The 21706-nt window shown below is 33.4% G+C and overlaps 1 protein-coding gene across 4 annotated transcripts in view; it reads left to right on the top strand.

The window, feature by feature from the left end:
• LOC145258231 (forkhead box protein J1-B-like) overlaps positions 1–21706 on the top strand; it is a 350822-nt gene that overhangs the window by 181070 nt on the left and 148046 nt on the right. Inside the window, exon 2 of one of the 4 annotated variants that reach the window (XM_080116187.1) lies at positions 13765–13841. The gene's annotated coding sequence lies outside the window, so the exon portion shown is untranslated. Of the gene's footprint in view, positions 1–13764; positions 13842–18484; positions 18740–21706 lie in introns of those variants that run through there. The other 3 variants (XM_080116190.1, XM_080116191.1, XM_080116186.1) reach the window with 3 other exon arrangements.

The following is a 21706-nucleotide window of genomic DNA, read 5'->3' as shown; positions in this document are numbered from 1 at the left end:
GAATGATTACTAACGATGTATGTGTGTGTGTGTGTGTGTGTGTGTGTGTGTGTGTGTGTGTGTGTGTGTGTGTGTGTACTTTTCAACTCGAACTGGTCTCAACAAACATAAGTTTATCGTGCAAAAATATATATTTAGGTGAAAAATAATTACGTCATAAAGTATGAATGGTAGTTAGCAAACACAATGTGACGTCATAAAAGATGAATAATAGTTGGCAAAAGTTGTGGATGTGCATAGTTGTGTGCATGTTAGCAGCTACTGTTGTTGTGAGCATCATTCATTTATTTCGTATGAACCAGATGATTATTGTTGACATTATTTTCCCCGATAATTTTCTAGTTAAACTCATGGGAAGGACCTGGTGAGTGTTGCCAACATCCCTAAGTGAAAGTGTTTCTGTGGAACAAACTTGGATTCGAACTTGGCACACCCAGGTTGTCAGTTCGTATTGTTAGCCACTTATCTACCGTCATCTCTCTGCCGCTGTTGTTGTTCTCGTTGGTCGTAGTTATTCATTACTAGGGCTATGACAACAGAATATTCTTATCATTTTTTTGACTCTTGAGTATATATCCAACAAAGTTAGACACGGTCAATCAATCGAGAACCACATCACTCTATTTAAAAGCATGATATTAACTGATATATACTCGAGAGTCAAAATAATGAAAAGAATATTCTCTTGTCATAGCCCTAGTCATTATGCCAGCAAGACCGCAAATTTGTACCTTTTCGGCAAACTAAGTAGTAGGCTTTGTGGTTGCATACGAATCAGGAAAGGTCTATCCAGAACAAAGGCGGTTGCATATGGCATTGCTGCTAGTAGTCTAATATATAAAGAGCAATATCTGTGTGTATGTGTGTTTATGTGCCTAGCTAAAAGTAAAAAACTACACAACAAAGCCCCATAAAATTGGTATAATTTTGATCAGCATTAATCTTGGAAAAATGATATCTGAAATTTAGACAATTATTGATTCTCTAAGGGTCAACTGGGCCGGGTTTTTAAGTGTTATTTTGTACTAATTTGGAAATAAGATGTCGACTAATTCCACGAGGAATCTATTATATACAGCAGAGTTGTATGTGTGTATGTCTAGCTAGAGAGGAATGATCTTGGCGGGGGAAGAAGAGAAGTTTAGGGAAAAGGAGAGAAAAACGGAAAGGGGAAGGAGAGAAAAATAGAGAGAGACAGAGACACAAGTTTTAATAGAAATATGTTATTTTTGTCGGGTATCCCTACTAGTTTAATAATAGATTGCATTGGCGTATCTCGAGACTATCTGTTGTTGTTTGTTTGTTTAAAAGTAATTATTTACTTAATTTTTTTTTTTTCAAGAGTAAATGCGTTTGTGTCGTGGAGTCGATTTATGAAAGCTGGACACGTAGGCCAAAGGGGCAAACGGTGGGGGCGACGGTGTCGGTAAGGGGGAGAAGAGAGGTAAGACAAGATTGACGGAAGAAAGAAGTTGAGAAAAATGTGGAATGTTACGGGAGTTCCACTGCGAACGGCGTTGTTGGTTGGTGAACCTCTACACAGACAAGCCACAACACAACAGATCCATTAAAAACAACGCCTGCTTAGACGGGTTCGGCGTAGAGAAACACACACACGAGCGTGCGTGCACACACACACACACACACACACACACACACACACACACACATGTATATATATGCATAATTCGTTAAATTGAATAGACGTTTTTAGTCTATTAATTTTACATTGGATCCTTTCTATTTTTCGTATTGTAGTCTTTACTTAAGGTGGGAACTGGCTGATGTAATAACCATAACTTTGATTTGTCCAAGTACTTTCAAATCCTTCTGGATACATCTTCGGGGATTAATTAAACTGGTTGCATTTTTACTATTTATATTTTATGGATGCTTAATTTTCGTTGTTTAATAAATTATATATATATATATATACTCCCTCAGACATTTAAAATCCATTAGCCCAAATGCCTGAGGGAGTATCTATACAAATATGATGTTACAGAGTCTTAGCTTTGTACGACAGCTAAGTCTCTCTCTCGGTTCAAAATGTTGAGATCCAGCAACAAGCAAGAGCAAGATAGCCAGCAACAAATTAAACTGCAGACCAGCTTAATGCGGGTACTGGTCTTCCGCTTTATGGTTTTTTAAATCAGAGATTTGCTTCTCCTAGAAAGGCTGCCTTCATCACGGCTTACGCGAGCCCTCTCCACCCCAATACACACATACACACACACACACACACACACACACACACACACACACACACACAAATATACACGGTGCTAGTTGGCCGTTGACCCAGAAAAAGAGTTCATTCGCCCTGAAGTTCATTGCGAATGAAGGGCGAAAGATAGATAGATACATACATACATACATATACATAGCTAGGTAGAGATAGCTAGCTAGCTAGCTAGATAGATATAAATAGATACACACACACACACATATATATATATATATATAGATAGATAGATAGATAGATACATATACATAACTAGGTAGAGATAGCTAGCTAGCTAGATAGATAGATATAAATAGATACACACACACACACACATATATATATATATATATATATATATATATATATATATATATATATATAGAGAGAGAGAGAGATACATATAGATATACATAGCTAGATATAAATAGATACATATAGATATACATAGCTAGGTAGACAGTGATAGATAGATATAGATATGGATAGATATAGATAGCTATGTATATATATATATATATATGTATGTATATAGTTAGATAGATATTATATATATGTATGTATGCATGTATGTATGTATGTATGTATGTATATAGTTAGATATTAGATATTATATATATATATATATATGTATGTATATATATAGTTAGATAGATATCAATGAAAATGATTTAAAAAATAATTAAAATAAAAAAGACTACCCCACCCCCGAATAAAAATGTCAATTCCAGAAAATAGTCGTTAAATATAAGAATTCCCGTTGCAGTAAAATTAGTTCACCGAACAGTACAGATTTACTCAACTCTAAATTCCAAAAAACACTGAAACCTTTGGGAATATTTATTAATTAATATCTACCACACACGGTTGAGATTTCACGAAAGTCGAATGTAACTGCATATTCATGAAAGAGTTTTACCCCTCCTTTGCCCATTTGCATGAATCTTAATTAAACTAAATATATTCCATATTACTAATTCTTATGCATTGCAGCTTTCTTTCACAATACATACACCTAACTTGTATTCCTAAGATACCTGATATGCACGTGTTTATATAAAATGACAAAAGTCAAATTTCATGCTATTGTCCATCTTACAATTTATTCCTTTAATTCAGTTGACACTTACAATTCTTGACAGTATCTGCTGCGTAGTACAAAATCAATCAATTATTATATAAATCAGTGAATATATTTAAGTAAGTGATTGATTTTATGCTACGAAACAGATACTGTCAAGAAGTGTAAATGTCAACTAAATTAAAGGAATAAATTGTAAGATGGTCAACATCATTAAATTTGGAATATAGACTTTTATCATTCATTCATTATATGCTCCGTACTTACATTGATCTTCTCAAATAAGGATTGGTATATATAAAAAGGAAACATAAGTGAATAAAGAATATTTCAATATATATATATATATATATATATATATATATATATATATATATATATATATATATATAAACATTTCCTCTGTAGAAACTACACCTCTTAAAATAATTAAACAATCCATAAAAAAAGCATCAATTATAAGTAAATAAAACCTCCTAACATACAACCAAACATCATCCTCATGAATATCAATGGTACTTTACTCCAATCACAACACCATCAAACTACGCGACTCCTTCAAAAAGATATTCCAGTGGCTAAGTGTGGCCCCCACCACAAACACGGTATACAACAAGCCATGTATTAATGCAAACCGACAGCCTCCGAACCTATACTATCTACTTACATTTTCCAAAATACACCACACCTTCGCCCCTCAAGGAAAGAAAACATGAAACAACCCTAGATGCCAGATAAGCAAAACATAACCACAAGCGACACATTCATACCTTCAGGCACCAACATTTAACTTCAACCCCCCCCCTCTCTTTCTCTCTCTCACACACACACACACACACACACACCACACACACACACACACACACACACATACATACATACATACGTGCATCCGATGCAATATATTAAGTAAACTAATGTGGATTATTTAATATAAGGGCGTAGCCAGGAAGGATCAAGAGGGGGGGGGAGGTCCAAACTTTCGTTACGAAAATTTTACAAAATATAAGGTTTCGTTTGTTTCGTTTTGTTTTAGTAAAGTTTCGGTTCGTTTCGTTCACTTTTTATTATAATTAGGGCAACCTAAAATTGCAATTGGTCCTCACTGAATGTTCTTATAACGTGAAATTTAAATGTTTTGATTGATTTATGACATTTTTATATAATTACTTTTTCAAATTACTTATCAATAAATTAATTAATGCAATTTTTGGGTTGCCATAATTATAACTTTTCATGTTTCATAGTTTTTTTTTTGTTAAACCTTGGTATCTTTTGCCACATTCTGTTTGTAATTAATCTCTCACACCACATTATAGCAACGTGAAATTCACAGCATAAATTATATGGAATATATATATATATATATATATATATATATATATATATATATATATATATATATATAGAATGGCGCCCAAAGTTGTTGTTTGGCCATATTTATCTCAATTTAAATAAAATTCTTATTTCGGTGCTATTCTATATAATATGCCAGCCGGAATTAAAAAGACCGCCCGGCAAATAGAAAAGATATACAAAAAGATCGGAAAAAGGAATAACTCTGTCGTATTCAATCAGATGTGTCTAAATAATGGCTTGCTGCCAAAATATATATATATATATATATATATATATATATATATATATATATGTATATATATATATATATATATATATGTGTGTGTGTGTGTGTGTGTGTGTGTGTGTGTGTGCGTGTGTGCGTGTGTGTGCGTGCGTGTATGTGTGAAATGTTTTTGGTAAATTCGGTAAATTAAAAAATTACGGTAAATTTAATTCAACAAGGAATATGAAATTTTAAAGATTTTTTTAGTCTACATAATATTGTTTATTTCATTTATATTTTAATTTTTGATGGTTCCATACCGACTTTTTCTTCTCTAGTAGTGGTCTATATTCTGCCTGATTTTAATAATATTCTTTAATCTTTTACTCTGAGAAAATTATTCAGTAAACATTATCAAATGATTTCTTCAGAAAATTTTTTCGTACGATACGTTTTTTGACCAAGATCAAAGTGTAGTATCTGTTCTTCAGATGCTGCACTTCCATTTCTTGTTCTCTGTCAGTGGAGGAACAGCCTTTCACGACTGAGACATTTTTTTTTGTACCTTTTCTCCACGTTAAAAAAAAACGACCCTGGTGTCTAACTCTGTCTCGTGGGGAGGCATTGTAAATAGGTACAATCAATAATAAATTTTGTCTTATCGCGTCTTATGGATTACTTCATTTGAATTTGAGTCTGAATTATACCTTTTTTCTTTGCATTGGATTTTACGACTCTATATTGTTTTACGACTCTATATTGTTTTACGACTCTATATTGTTTTACGACTCTATATTGTTTTACGACTCTATATTGTTTCTGCATTTACGCTATGGAATATCATTTTTTTAATCTTTGATTCTTTTAAGCTTTTATCCAAGCTTTTGAGTTTTTCACTATATGCATTAAATAGCAAAATTTATGAATACTTATAAATTTTATTCTGCTAAAAACATTTCTTCCAAGGAGATGAGCCATCCATGGCTTAAGGAAAAACTTTAAAATGTTGTATTCCTTGTTGAATTAAATTTGTCATGAATTCTTTAATTTACTAGATTCAACTACAAAATTTTCATTTATATTATTGCTCTGCTCGTATATTGAACTTTTTTTTTTTATCTGTTTGGGATTTTCTTATAATTATTGCTATTAATATTTATATGGTCTTTAATTTTACAGCTTTATACAAGTTGTAATCAGGAAGTATTTCAAAATTTCAGTTTATTAAGAAAGGCTTCCTTCAGTCTTATACAGACTATGGATACCCACTGTAGGAGTGCCTGCGCGTGAACTTTTTGTGGCAGGAGGTGCGCAACCTCCAACCACACCTATCCTGAGTCGACAGTGGCAGGTGAAGTGTATGTTCAGGACGACTGGAAACAAATGTCGAGATCTGGTACTAACCAGATGGGTGACCATTTGGGAATTCTAGGAGCTGTATGTGCTCTCCGCTTATCTCGATATATAAGTGACCGTGTTTGTCTGTCTGTATGAGCCTCGGTCTCTACTAAACTACTCTGTCAATTTTGGGTTTACACACTTGAAACTTGATATATAGGAGATTTGAACGCATGGAACAAATTCAATTCGGTAAAAACAGCTGCTATAACCACAATATTATATCAGGTTTGGAGCTAATAACCGAGTAACCGGTATATGGGTTCTTTTTAGGCCTTTCCGGTCACAGAACGCCCCCAAAAGTTCAACAGTTATTCTGGTTACCCAGAACATCTCTCAGAACACAACAGTTTGGCCTTGATCGTCTACACGGGAACAGTTTGATGAGGATTTCTGGTTATTCTGTTTCAATAAGAAAAGTCCGCCAACCCAAGGAGATAGGTGCGACCACATGCCACGGTGTGATTGTTTTTGTAGATCTGCGGGCCATAGCATTGTCTCGACTCTGAGGTGGGCAGTCCTCTTCTGATAGATGTGCCCTGAAAAACAACTCAAGTTGACCGGCCAGTCCGGTAGCAATGTTGACAACCTCGCAGAAGCAACAAGTAAAAACTCCAGTCGTTGATTTTCTTTTTTATAAAAATTATATCAACAGAAATTATATAACTACAAAGTTCTAATATGATACCACTGTACAAAGATGATTTTATAGGCAGTTGAAATTAAAATCACAGTTCAACACATGTTGCACCATCTACAACCGATAGCGCTTTCACCTGAGGAACAGTCACCCATAATTTGACATTGAATTTTCGTATATCATAAACCTCGATAGGTGGGATGATGGCAGACACAATTAAGTAAATCTGTTTTTTTTTTCTTTTTGTGTTGTCACCAACAGTTTGCAGATACGGGTATGGAGGGGAGTCTTTGTCAGCAACGATGTCAAGCGATGAATTATCAACAGGAGAGGGTTTTAGCAAAACCCAAATCTCTTTTGTTTGTGCAAAATACCCCATGTGGCAAAAGTATTCAACCAGGGTTACTTAGCTTGCGCGAAAGAGAGAGAGAGAGAGAGAGAGAGCGAGAGCGAGAGAGAGAGAGAGAGAGAGAGAGAGAGAGAGAGAGAGAGAGAGAGAGAGAGGAGGGTTAACCACGATCAACATATTTTCCAGTGGTCAAGGGCTTCTATTCAACTCACTGTCAGCCCAACTCCACTGTCCAAAATCGTTCGTACATAAGCTTATATAATGAGATGATAGGTGGATAATGGCGCTCCCAAATCCAAACTAGCCAATCAGGAATCGTTGCGATATATCTCTTTCTCTTCTGATTGACCCAGTGTCAACCGCACATAATGGCATTTCGAAGTAAATTTCCATCAAGCAGTTCTCACGCTCCTTAGGGTCAGAGACTACTCTCAATTGTGGCTGAAACAACTTTCGATTCCATTCTCTCGAAATCAATTGTTTTCTTAGCAAAACAATGTTATTATTAACATATTATTATCAATCCCAGATCCGCTAACGGGATCGGTTTGATTGCGTCATCCACCAAACAAATGGAGCCAGCAAGGCAATCAAGTATTTCCCGAAATTGTTCACAAAATAAAAACTCTAACTTAGCTCTATTATATCTGTTATTAATGTAAAATTCGACTACCATAGGTGGTTGGGTCACACTGCTAAGATGTCATAATTGAAAAAGAAAATGGAAACTGGCAAGTGTGTATCTTACGCACGTGCAATAATATATTTATACGTAATGGCGATTAAGTTTTAGAGTTTTTGATATCCATATATGTTTTTTTTGTTTGTTTGTTTTTACACAGTGATCACCACTTATCAAGGCCCGGAAGCCACTCTGGGATAAGGGTTATTGCAAGTACATTACGTTAGTGTGGAGATTTGATGGAGTGTTTACTTAAGGGGGCGGTTCATTAGGAATTTGTTAACATTAGACTTGAAGACATCCAAGTTGTAGTCCGGAGGGAAGCAGGCAGACACTCCATCAAATCTCCACACTAACGTAATGTACTTGCAATAACCCTTATCCCTGAGTGGCTTCCGGGCCTTGATAAGTGGTGATCACTGTGTAAAAAAAAAAAAAAAACATATATGTTGTTTGCTCGAACGGTATTGAGTAAGGCTGTAGCGCTAAATGTTGGTTTCAATTCCAGCTTATGCCACTCAAGTCATATATTTTTTAACTTTTGAAATCGCTACTATATTTTAAGTACAATAAAATAATAAATAGCTTATTGTCTCTATAATAATAAATATGAAATCTACATAAATTAAAATATATTTAAGCTTATTTTACAACCGAGCCACGTCGGGCGGCAACTATTATATATTGGGTACAATATCAATAAAGAATTGACTATATAATAATAAATACGAAATCCGCATGAATACAAATATCATATTTAAGCGTATTTTAAGTCTGGGTAATGCCAGGTGGCTTTCTAGTTCTTTATATTTTCACTTTCTCCATATTTACATATATTTCCTATAAAACATGTATTTTATCAATCTCTTCATATACATTATACCATACTACATTTCATTAAAGCTAATTTTTCTCAATCCTCCATATAACCACACACACACACACACACACACACACACACACACACACACACACACACACACACACACACCTTTCCTTACACCGAGGAATCTCGAAGGAAGCGACGGAAAATTATATTTTATGACGTTTTTTATATACATTTTGTAAAATATATAAATGTTTATATACTTTCTATTTTTTTTCTTCTTATTTATTGATCTATATGAATACAAATGTAATAGCGCGGACGTGCTCATGTAGATGCATGCAAAATAACTTCACCTGTACAGAAAAAGAAACTATAAAGAGGAGAAAGAGGTCGATCACGTCAAAGAGACGTGAATAAGTTTCGAGATCACGTTAGAAGCGTGAAGATCGTTCGAGATTACGTGAGAGGTGTGTATCATGTTCAAGACATGCCGTAACAATCACGGCTGTAACAATGGGAAATAAATTTCGCTGTACACAAAAAAAAAGAAAAGAAACGAGTTGAAGTTTTTTTGGTTCCCCGACAAAAAGTGGATGGATCTGTAAACTCACCCTTGTCCGTTTGTCCGTTCGTCTGTTTACACTTTTCTCAATAACTACGCCTTGAAATGTTTTGAAATTTTACACAAACATTAAACATGATATGAGTTACTTTTTTAAGTAACAGAACGGATTGTCCGGGAAAATTCCGGTTCCCCCCTCTCTTAGGGGTGCCTTTCGGGTTAAATTGACACTTTGATGCTTATTAAAAAAAATTGATGCCTTGGATTTTTATAGAACTTTCTGAAAATTTGTAACTAACTTATGTCTATATAATTTTGTTTGTCTCTATTTCGTGATAACTCTTGGGCGTGCCCCACGGGCTCTTTTAGGGCTAATAAAAGCACTCCATTTTTGGGACTATTTTACAATATTTGTCCAAAATTTTCTGTGTATGTCTGTTTAAAAGTTTTGCATGGTACTGAACTCAAATTTAAATATGTTAAGACCTTGGGAACTTTTGGGGCAGACCTTGGGAACTTTTGATGGACTTAGTTATTTCTTCTTTTTTTTTTGCATGGTGCAGAACTTTACATATGATAAGGTCTAAAACTGCACCGTTCTTTTTTTCATTTTCACCAGGATTTGACGTCCTCTGGGGACTTTTGGGGTTAAATGGTGGAGGGCAAATGCTGAACTTAGTCACTTTTTTTTTACATTTCGTTCACTGTGCATTCACGGGGGACCATGCATGCTTCACGTGTTAACTTTTAAAATCACTACTATATATTAAGTACAATATAATAATCAATAAAGAATTGACTCTATAATAATAAATACGAAATCTGCATGAATAAAAAATATCATATTTAAGCGTATTTTAAGACCGGGCAATGCCAGGTGGTTTTCTAGTTTTTTATGTTTTCACTTTCTCCATATTTACATGGATTTCCTATAAAACATGTATTTTGTCAATCTATTCTATACCATTCTATTATACTGCATTTCATTCTAGCTAATTTCTCTCAATCCTCCATATAACTACACACGCACACACACACACACACACACACACACACACACACCTACCTTTCCTTACATCGAGGAATCTCGAAGGAAGCGAGGCAAAATGATATTTTATGACGTTTTTTCAAATACATTTTGTAAAATATATAAATGTTTATATACTTTCTATTTTTGTCTTATTAACCTATAGACATATAAATGTAACGTAGCGAGAAAGAGGACGATCACGGCTAACCTTCGAGATCACGTTGGGAGCGTGAAGATCGTTCGAGATTCCCTGAGAGGTGTGAATCACGTTCAAGACGTGTGTGACGTCACGGCCATAACAATGGGAAATGTCAAACAAAAAAAAAGCGAGTTGAAGTTTTTTTTTTCTATTCTTAGTCTCCTTTGCGACCGAGATTACAACGTGTTGGTTCCCGAACAACGTTACACAAAATGTCTTTTTTGATGTCTTTTTATCATCACAATGTTGCATCCATGTGCTTGTTTTGCAAATAATTTAATGGAATGTACCCCGACTTAGTTGTAGCACTGATATCCTCTCAATGACAGATGTCGGAGAGGATTCTACTTTAATAATTTTTATCCTTTAACTGCTAGACTTTGGAATTCACCCCTCCCTGTTTCCTGCTTCCATGTCTGTACTAGCATGCAGAAATTTAAATGTTATGCGGACAGACATCTCGTTGCTCATGTCCCTAGTAATATAGTGTCCCTGTAATTATGGTTTCTAATTCGCATTAGCCCCTTACGTCTTAATGGTACGATGCCTTGTTTAACGGTGAATATGATCAAAGCATCACACCTGTGCGTGTGTCAATATTACAATTTAGTTGAATAATAAAAGATCATATTTACTAGCAAGACTCGTGGAAATCCCAATGAATATGGAATATATTTAAACAACAAATATTCTTTGGTAAAGCTAATAATTTTCTAACTAGCGAAAAAATTAGTTTTTGGATAAAAAAAAAAAAAACAATAACATGCAACAAATATGAGTTTGTTAACATTTCTATGAACATAGTGTCCATTGTATTTTAAATATAAAACTGACCCCAAAAAGATAAATTAATAAGGACTAATAAATACTCAGAAAGTAATATTGTGCTACATAAGAGACAATCTTTAATTTACACCTTCAGTCCAACAAAATTTTGCAGACAATTTTTTTTGCTCTGTTTTTTTTTTTTTTTTTTTTCAAATATTCCCTTTTTTGCATAACGTTTAGCTGACTTCTTTTTTCGTGGATAACCGCTGCACGTAGAAATTACTACGAGTTTATTTTTCAAAAATGCCTAGAAATCTCCGACGGCATTCTTCATTAAGTGCGTCTCGGGCGATTAGCAATGAACTAACCCTTTTCTCAATGAGAGATGGCAAAGCCTAGGGTAAACCTCCTAGAACTGCACAGAACCAGCACCATACCGCAATCAACAAGGAAAAACACCATTTAAGAAATGTCCTTCACTTTGTTCATTTTGGTGTCGAGGAAACAAGTCCCAAGCCGGCGATAATTGGATATTTATTAAATACAAGTCGGCGATTGTGATAATGGCGCTCGTTGGAAGTGATGTATGCTTTTAATATACCGAATAAATGTGTCTGTAACAACGTTCAAAGTTACATAAAATGGTGGGTAATAGTTTACACATAATAAATTGGTATGTGACATCTGTTATTGCAAACCTACAGTAATTTGGTCCAGAGGAGGAGAATTTCTGTAATCAAAATATTATATACAGGATTATTTATTTTTGGAATGGAATGAGGGTTATAGTTAGGTTTAATATATATATATATATATATATATATATATATATATATATATATATATATATATATATATATATACTATATACGACTATATATATATATATATATATATATATATATATATATATATATATATATATATATATATATATATATATTGTTTGTTTGGGTTTTTTTTATCTTAATTCTCGTCATTTAATTTTTTTTTTTTTTTTAGGTGAGGTAAAACATTGAACTTTTAAAAGTAATACATTTTTAAATCCTGGAAAACGCCCGTTAGAAATATTATTATCATAAATCCGTTCCTTTTCATTGATTTTTTGTCATCGATATGTTCTGTTGTACAATATCAATATTTTTACTCTTGTTCACCCCAAACAAGGCATATTGCCATTTAGGAGCACTGTTTGGAACCACGTTTACAATAGGTCTATGCAAGGAGATGAGCGAGATGTCGGTTTTTTTTTCACACAAGAATCACCATTTGTCAAGGACCGGAGGCCACTCGAGGATAAGGGTTAATAGTTATAGACTAGTCAATGTGATTGTAGCGTAGTAAACATAAGTAGTCGAATTTTTATAAATTGGATTACTTAGGGGTTCATCAAGAACTTGTTTACATTGGACTTGGAGACAATCAGATTGTAGTCAGCTGGAAAGCAGGCAAACTGAAGAGAGTTCCGTAGGCACGCAGATCTAAGAAAGAAACTTTGTTTATGGACTCTACATTTAGAGTGTGGGAAACTATTGACGGTGGTTTTGGTTAGATGAGTGCTTTTCGTGAAAGTTTGGCGAGGCACTTGCCATGAAAATAACGATAAAGCAGACAGGCTCGCAATGTCTCTTCTGTGGGAAAGAGATTGCAGAGAAGGGAAAGGGACATATTACATTGAAACTTCTGCGTTTGTAGGGGTAGAAATTGCTTCAGACAAGTCATGAAGGAGTTTAAAGGTCAAAACTGGCCAAGAATTAGTGTTAGATGGGATAGATTCCAACCCCTAAAAATATTAATTCTTTTTTCTTTTTCAGGAATATCGCTCATAGAATTTGAGAACTAAAGAACAAAATAAGGGAAGCAAAAGTTACGAGGTGTTTAAAGTAAATTCAATGTCCACTTTCTACTCTCTGTAAATACAAAGGAAAGAGTGAGCAGGAGGGAATTCCAAAGTCGAGTAGTCCAAGGAAAGCTATCAAAGTAAGAGGCTAAGTACAAGTGCAATGAGTTCGTCTGAGCACATTCCATTAAAATACTTGTAAACCAGGCACAAGGATGCAACATTTAAGCGATGGGACATTGGTTGGAGCTTGGTTGATAATGTGGTACCTATTAGATTTGAGACTCTTTTTTAGACCATGTTCAATAATGAGAAAACTAGAGGTGGGTGCATCAGTTCATATGTGGCAACAATACTCCATGCATGGGTGAAAAGTAGCGTTGTAGAGATACATGATGCTCTCAGGCGTAAGTAACTTTCTAGCACAGTAGAGGGAACTCTCCTGCTTTGCGGCAACCTTGGCAATGTCCTCAATGTATTTGTTCCAGTTTATGTTGCATGCGAATTTTAATTCGAGGAGTTTGAAGAGTTCCTATTTTAGATTGTGTCACCATGTCCTGCAGAATAATAAATCATGATTCAATTTGATTCTTTTCAGAAAATACGTTATCCGGCTAGGAATACTTTCCAGATTGATGCCATCTTTGTTATCAGCAGCAAATGCAGCCACTAAAAGTAAATATTAATAATATTTCATTTTTCTATTTATTACTAAATAAAAATTACATCCAATAGTTGGACAAAATAATGGAAACACCTTGTGAATTTTGTACCAATTAATGGGTGTTTTTAAATCTATAAAAAATGGAAAAATTATCAAAATGTTGGTTTTATGCTTTCAGAAAGATACAAGTCTTTCTGTCTGAGTTCCAAAAATGTCTACATAGCTCTTGAGAGGAAAAATCTGCCGGTGCCTGCCCCCTCCTTACTTTTGACCACTGGTCATCTCTAGATATTTAGTCGCACTATATTATCTTTCTGAGTGATAAAAAATATGGTTCTTATTAAGAATTACATTTGATTAAAAAAATAAAAATGCAAAATATCTGTATAGAACGAAGATGTCATTAAAATCACGTAAATTGATCAATTAATTTTTTATTAAGGAAAGCAAATTTTAAGATTTTTTGCGATTAAAAATGTTTAATGGTTTTGAATACAAATAAAATCTATGTAGTCGAATTGAACTATCGCCCTCGAATTTTTTGCAAAATTTAAAACAATATCACCGATGCCGGCCTCCTCAAGACTTCTTAATATAATTTGATTTTCTTAAAATAAAATAAAAAACTTTACCAATTTATGATTTCTTTTTAACTAGCCTGAGTGCCAGGCGTTATCCGGATGTTTGGAGGTGTGTGTTGAGCAAAAAAAAAATAAAAATAAAAAAAATAAATAAATGTGGTACTGGGCAGGCGAAGGAGGAAAACAATGTGAAAAAAACGTGACGTGCTTGCTGTTGCGCCCATCGCCAAACCAGAAGTGACATAGGTTTAAATTAAAGCTAGACAATCGAAATTATCGACGAAAAAAAGCGACCCCTCCCTGTAGAAAAGTGTCCAGTTGAGGGTGAAGCAATTTTTCGATATTTGTCGTCCGAAGGGTCGATCTTTAAAATGATACCGATTTTGTGAAAATCCGTCGCCTCTGTTAAAAGTTTTAGGCAGACATACAAACATGCATACATACAAACAGACAGGTGCTATTTATATTATAGATGTCTCATCTTCGTTCAATGACCAATTTCTTTATTACTTAAAACATAATGCAATTGAATTATCTAGATATGACCAATGTTTTAAAGGTGGAGGCCCATTAAAGATCTTACACCATTACAAGTCTCTCTCTAATATATAGAAAATATATCTCCTCGTCTGAATCTTATTAAAATAAAAAATTTTGCAATCTTTCCGTTGTCATCTAGTCATCTTGTGGTGTGCATCGACAAACGTCCACGAGTTTTTAGTGAGAAGTAGAATTCCTTATGGAAAGTATCTTATTTCGAAGTTATAAACCGTTCGAGATGACGGCACATTTATTATTATTGATATTAAAAGAGAAGTAATTCAGTAAACTGTTGCTATTAATATTATTTGTACCCACTAAGAGTTCTCAGACAGGTCATCATCAGTGATTGCTCATTTGTAAAAACTGATGTTGCTCCTTGAAGCCTTAGTGGCAGCAAACCTCCCCAGGTTTCCAGTATTCTCCATCTCTTTCGATAACTTTTGCAAATAAATCTGTCATCGCAACAGTCGCTTGCCGTAGACTTCTTGCTGCAATGACCATTGGTCTTCACTAGAATTTGGTTGGTAATAAGCCTCCTCAGGATCCCAGTTCTCTTCTAACATTAAACTTTAAAGTCATTATATATTAAAAAATAATTTTATAAACTGAACGCTAGGTTTTCCACAGCGCAATGGAGACGACAATGTATTGTGGACTAATTCACTGCGGGGAGGCATGTGAAGCTTCCTCCCGGTGCACTGCGATGGGTCTCCAACTAGAACAAGCAATCAATTGATTTAATTGAAAAATGATCGATTTCATCGATTTCAATTACGAGAAAAATATGGGAGTGTGTAACAATTGTTGATTCTAATTCAATCTCAGGTCGAGTCTCTCTGTTAGTATACCCCTCACATTTCTTCAAATATTTAAGTATATCTCTTCATGGGACAATACTGAAAAAATGATTTTTGACACAATGAAAAGTAGTTTTATGCAACATATATAACTGAGTTAATTTATTTTCCCCTCCAAATAACTCAAAATATAGCCATTAAAAGTTAAATCCCTAGCAACAAAAGTGAGTACACCCCTTACGAAAAGTTGTCAATAACATACATGTCAACTCTCAATATTTTGTATGGCCACCATCATTATGCAAAACTGCCTTTACTCTCCTTGGCATGGAGTTTTCCAGAGCTTCACATGCAGTCACTGGAATGTTCTTACACTTTTCAATTACGATGTCGCGGACCTGGCGTATATTTGAGACTTAGCGCACCTCCAGCTTCTGCTTGGGGATGCCCCCAAAATGATCTATTGGGTTCAAGTCTGGAGACATGCTTGGCCAGTCTACTTTCACCCTCAGCCTCTTCGGCAGTGGTTGTCTTGTATGTGTGTTTTGGGCCATTGTCATGCTGGAATACTGCTCTGCGACCCAGTTTCTGGAGGGAGGAGATCATGCTCTCCCGCAGTATTTGACAGTACATGTTGGAGTTCATGTTTCTCTTAATGAAGCGTAACTCTCCAATACCTGCAGCACTCATGCAGCCCCAGACAATGACATTTCCACTACCATGCTTGACTGTAGGCATGGCACACTTATCTTTGTACTCCTCACCTGGTTGCCCCACACATGCTTAAGGCCATCAGAAACAAACAAATTAAATCTCGTCTCATAAGACCATACGACATGGTTCCAGTAATCTATGGACTTTGCTGACATGGCTTCAGCAAAAAATTTTCGGGCTTTTTGTGTATTGCCTTCAGAATAGGCTTCCTCCTGGGGTACCAGCCATGCACACTAATTTTTGATACACTATATATATATTCAAATTTTCGACCCATAAAAGAGTTTTCGTCAGGAAATATTTCAGCCAGATCGGCCGGTATTCTTAGAAAAAATAGAATATACAGAGAGACAAACAGACAGACAAACAAAGAGAAATATAATATAGATTATCTCTGAATTTGTTATCGTTATTTTGATTTAGCTGAACACGAGTGAAGTTAAGTTTGTAGCCACTATTTTTTAGGTGGTTGCTTATTTCAGAGTTAAAAGGGTTACCCTAATCCAATTGGCAAGCACCATCAGACATAGGGTTAGTTGTAACCTAAGGCTTTTCCGATTTCTCGATTATTAAGTAATGATTGCCAAACATACTTATTTATTGGCCTTTTGGCTAATAATAATTTTTTTAATTAATTGTAGTTTTGCAAATAAATCTTACAAAGCTACTATATGTTCTAATACGACACGTCATCTTTTCTGTCCTCGGTCATCGGTTAGTAATGGAGACATCCTACTATACTGAGGCAACTCTTTCAATCGAGAGTGTCACTTTTGAGAGAGCTGGGGTTTCCCTACAGTAAAAAGAGACCTTGTGTCTAACTCTGCTTTCGTTAGGACGAAATCAAATATGCAAACTCTACAGATTACAAGCTTTTCTTGTCATATCTGATTTTAACCCTCATCAGATGAGCAAAGAATAAAATCAAACCCTGATGAGAAAACGATACATTAAATAATTTCTGCTGTCACGCTGCCCATACCACAAATTTTGCTTCGGCTAGGATCGCTAGGAACACTATTCGTTTAACTATGGTACGGTATAGCGAGTCGACGTTGATTATAAATTGACGGTACGAAATGCTTGGAAGCGATACAAGCCATCACCTTATTTATTTACTTTTACCACTATTCTTTTAGAGAAATGAAAACCGGAGAATCTAAAGAATTCTTTTTATCTAACTTCCCTGTTGATTTAAACAAGTTCTTGATTAGTCGTCATCTTAAATAATCAATTTCTGCCAAATTTCCATCATTAGTGATCATCACAGTGTTGCTCTGTAATAGAATGAAGTCCAAAATGGATCGTCGCATTCAATACTATCAAGACAAACCCCTTTCTTTCAACAATGATGAAAAATCTTTGTAATTACCGACTGTCATGGTTGATAACAACCTTCCGGAGTGTTTAACGTTCAAACACCTAAACCTGACATTTTCCAGTAATATAAATTCGAATCAATACAGAGAATATAATGCCAAAGTTGCTGTTAAAAAAGGTAGGCTATCTTTACTGAACTAGAAAACTTAATTAGGGGTTAACCCTTAAAGGGGGCGTGTTATGAGTGAGAATTTATAAAACTACCGTTTGTGAAAAACAGTATATTGGGCTATTTTCCATGTTTGTTTTCATGTCCAACGTAAACAAGTTCTTGATTAGCCGTCATCTTAAATAATCAAGTTCTGACAAATTTTCCACCATCACTGATCATCACGTTGTTGCTTCACTCTCCACCTGACACCCTTTGAACTTTATCCTCGAGTGACCTCTGGACCTTGATAATCAGTGTCTCCTTAAAAAAAAAAGAAGAAGAAACGGTAGACAGAGGAATTGCAAACGATTGGTACTTGATCAGCGTGAAGAGATACGTGCACCGTGATTATCTAAAAATGTTTTTACTTGAAAATGGATGACGTTATAAAGGATGAATTTTAGTTGCCAAAAGCTACCATTCACCTTTATGGCGTCATCCATTTTCAAGTAAAGATATATATATATATAAACTAATGATACTTTATTTATTTATCGCGCGTCCAGTCGTAGAAAATTAGTGTATTTAATTCGTGGTTCACAGAGGGATTAAAACATTGATAAAAAATATTTGGAAATATCCAAATATTTAATAATATATATACATATAAAAAAAAACATCGACCTAAAGACTATATATAATAATCCAGAGACAGAGTTTTGTCGTGGCTAGACAAGTAAGTATTTCAAGTTTATATCGAAACCTAACCGTTTCCATAACAGTCAGTCGACACAAGTTACAAAGTAAGTGGAATTTTAATGTTATCAGAACATTTTTTTAAGTTAATGTATATATGTTGCTAGTCTCACTCTTTTCTAAAAATAAAATTATCACATATGTTCTTCAGAATTGTCCAATCTATTTCCTGTTTCCTTTGCTCCAACTCGTTTGATTCTTGGGCTACTTGTCTCCATCAATTCGTTGTTTCGATACCTCACCATAATACAGCTTCTTATTTCAGTGGCTTATTTCCAAGAACTGCAAGCAAGTGGATCTTTTTTTCTACTGACTGTTTTCCTCCTTCCTATAGGCATGTTTTTTTTTCAAGATTACTTTAGCTTTTGTTTAAGTGGCTCCATGCCTTTCTGAAGCGTTTTTCATAAAGATATATGAGGAAGTTTGAATACACACGCACGCGCGTGTATGTGAATTCTGGGTGAACTTACCGTATATTTCAGCATATAAGGTGATCGTCAAATAAGACGAGGTACAAAATTGGACAAATTTTCATAAATTTATCATATATCAGTTGTATAAGACGACTGCTAAATCGCGAAACCATGTTTGTCTAGCCTAGACTAGAGTTTTTAAAGATGATTTTTTTATCTTTAAGGGTCGTTTTATACGCCGAAATATACGGTATGTAGGATTACAACACAATTTATTGTTGAAAAAAGGAGTACAAATAATTATATATATTATTTAATTGGAATTCATTATTGAGATGAGTATTATTTATTAATTTATTTATTGCGGAATATTATCCTTATCTGTTCTTAGTTGTTGTTTCACGACGTTTTTGGCCAACGAATTCCAATAAAATATTATATACATACCATTCGGTACGGACCCGACCATGAAAGATTAGATAATGAATAAGCGTGGATTTATAAGACAAAAAAATCTAACCGTAATTGCCCTTCGGGGACCGTGGCGCAGTGGATAGAGACGTTGAATCTCTAGAGTTCCAGGAGAGAATTGTCTGAAGATAGCAGTTTCAATCCTACCCAAAGCTTACTTGGCCAAAAACTTGGTGAGACGACAACAACTATGGATGGCAGTAATTGCTGAGAATGTAGTTAGGAGATTAGGAGTTCCTATCCCGTCACGGTTACCATATATATATATATATATATATATATATATATATATATATATATATCTGCCAAACTTCAACAAATTCTTTTTCAATCTATAATGCCTACACTCGAAGTTCTCCCTGCTATATATCCAATATAACCCCCAAAGGTTTATGTATACATACCAGCTGAATATTCTTACTCCAAATCTACGGATGTATTTAAGAGCGATGGATTTTGTTATTGCCTAACTACATTTTCAAGTTTGTACATCGCCTGTATATATTTCTATATATTTGCATCTGTATATATTTCTATATTTTTGCATCTGTATATATTTCTATATTTTTGTATCTGTATGTATTTCTATATATTTGCATCTGTATATATTTCTATATATTTGCATCTATATACATTTCTATATATTTGCATCTATATACATTTCTATACTTTGGCATCTGTATGTATTTCTATATATTTGCATTTGTATATATTTCTATATATTGAATCTATATACATTTCTTTATATTTGCATCTATATACATTTCTATATTTTGGCATCTGTATGTATTTCTATATATTTGCATTTGTATATATTTCTATATTTTTGCATCTGTATATATTTCTATATATTTGCATCTGTATATATTTCTATATATTTGCATCTGTATATATTTCTATATATTTGCATCTGTATATATTTCTATATATTTGTCATCTGTATATATTTCTATATACTTGCATCTGTATATATTTCTATATTTTTGCATCTGTATATATTTCTATATATTTGCATCTGTATATATTTCTATATATTTGCATCTGTATATATTTCTATATATTTGCATCTATATACATTTCTATATATTTGCATCTATATACATTTCTATATTTTTGAATCTGTATATATTTCTATATATTTGCATTTGTATATATTTCTATATTTTTGCATCTGCATATATTTCTATATATTTGCATCTGTATATATTTCTATATATTTGCATCTATATATATTTCTATATATTTGCATCTGTATATATTTCTATATATTTGCATCTGTATATATTTCTATATATTTGCATCTGTATATATTTCTATATATTTGCATCTGTATATATTTCTATATATTTGCATCTGTATATATTTCTATATATTTGCATTTGTATATATTTCTATATTTTTGCATCTGTATATATTTCTATATTTTTGCATCTGTATATATTTCTATATATTTGCATCTCTATATATTTCTATATATTTGCATCTGTATATATTTCTATATATTTGCATCTATATACATTTCTATATATTTGCATTTATATACATTTCTATATTTTTGCATCTGTATATATTTCTATATATTTGCATCTGTATATATTTCTATATTTTTGCATTTGTATATATTTCTATATTTTTGCATCTGTATATATTTCTATATATTTGCATCTGTATATATTTCTATATATTTGCATCTGTATATATTTCTATATATTTGCATCTGTATATATTTCTATATTTTTTAATCTGTATATATTTCTATATATTTGCATCTGTATATATTTCTATATATTTGCATTTGTATATATTTCTATATTTTTGCATCTGTATATATTTCTATATTTTTGCATCTGTATATATTTCTATATATTTGCATCTGTATATATTTCTATATATTTGCATCAGTATATATTTCTATATATTTGCATCAGTATATATTTCTATATTTTTGCATAAGTATATATTTCTATATATTTGCATCAGTATATATTTCTATATTTTTGCATCTGTATATATTTCTATATTTTTGCATCTGTATATATTTCTATATATTTGCATCTGTATATATTTCTATATATTTGCATCAGTATATATTTCTATATATTTGCATCTCTATATATTTCTATATATTTG

The sequence above is a fragment of the Euprymna scolopes genome, chromosome 33 (assembly GCF_053919585.1).
Source record: "Euprymna scolopes isolate OS-2025 chromosome 33, ASM5391958v1, whole genome shotgun sequence".
Classification (NCBI taxonomy): Eukaryota; Metazoa; Mollusca; class Cephalopoda; order Sepiida; family Sepiolidae; genus Euprymna; species Euprymna scolopes.
This window is presented reverse-complemented; position numbering and strand designations above follow the sequence as displayed.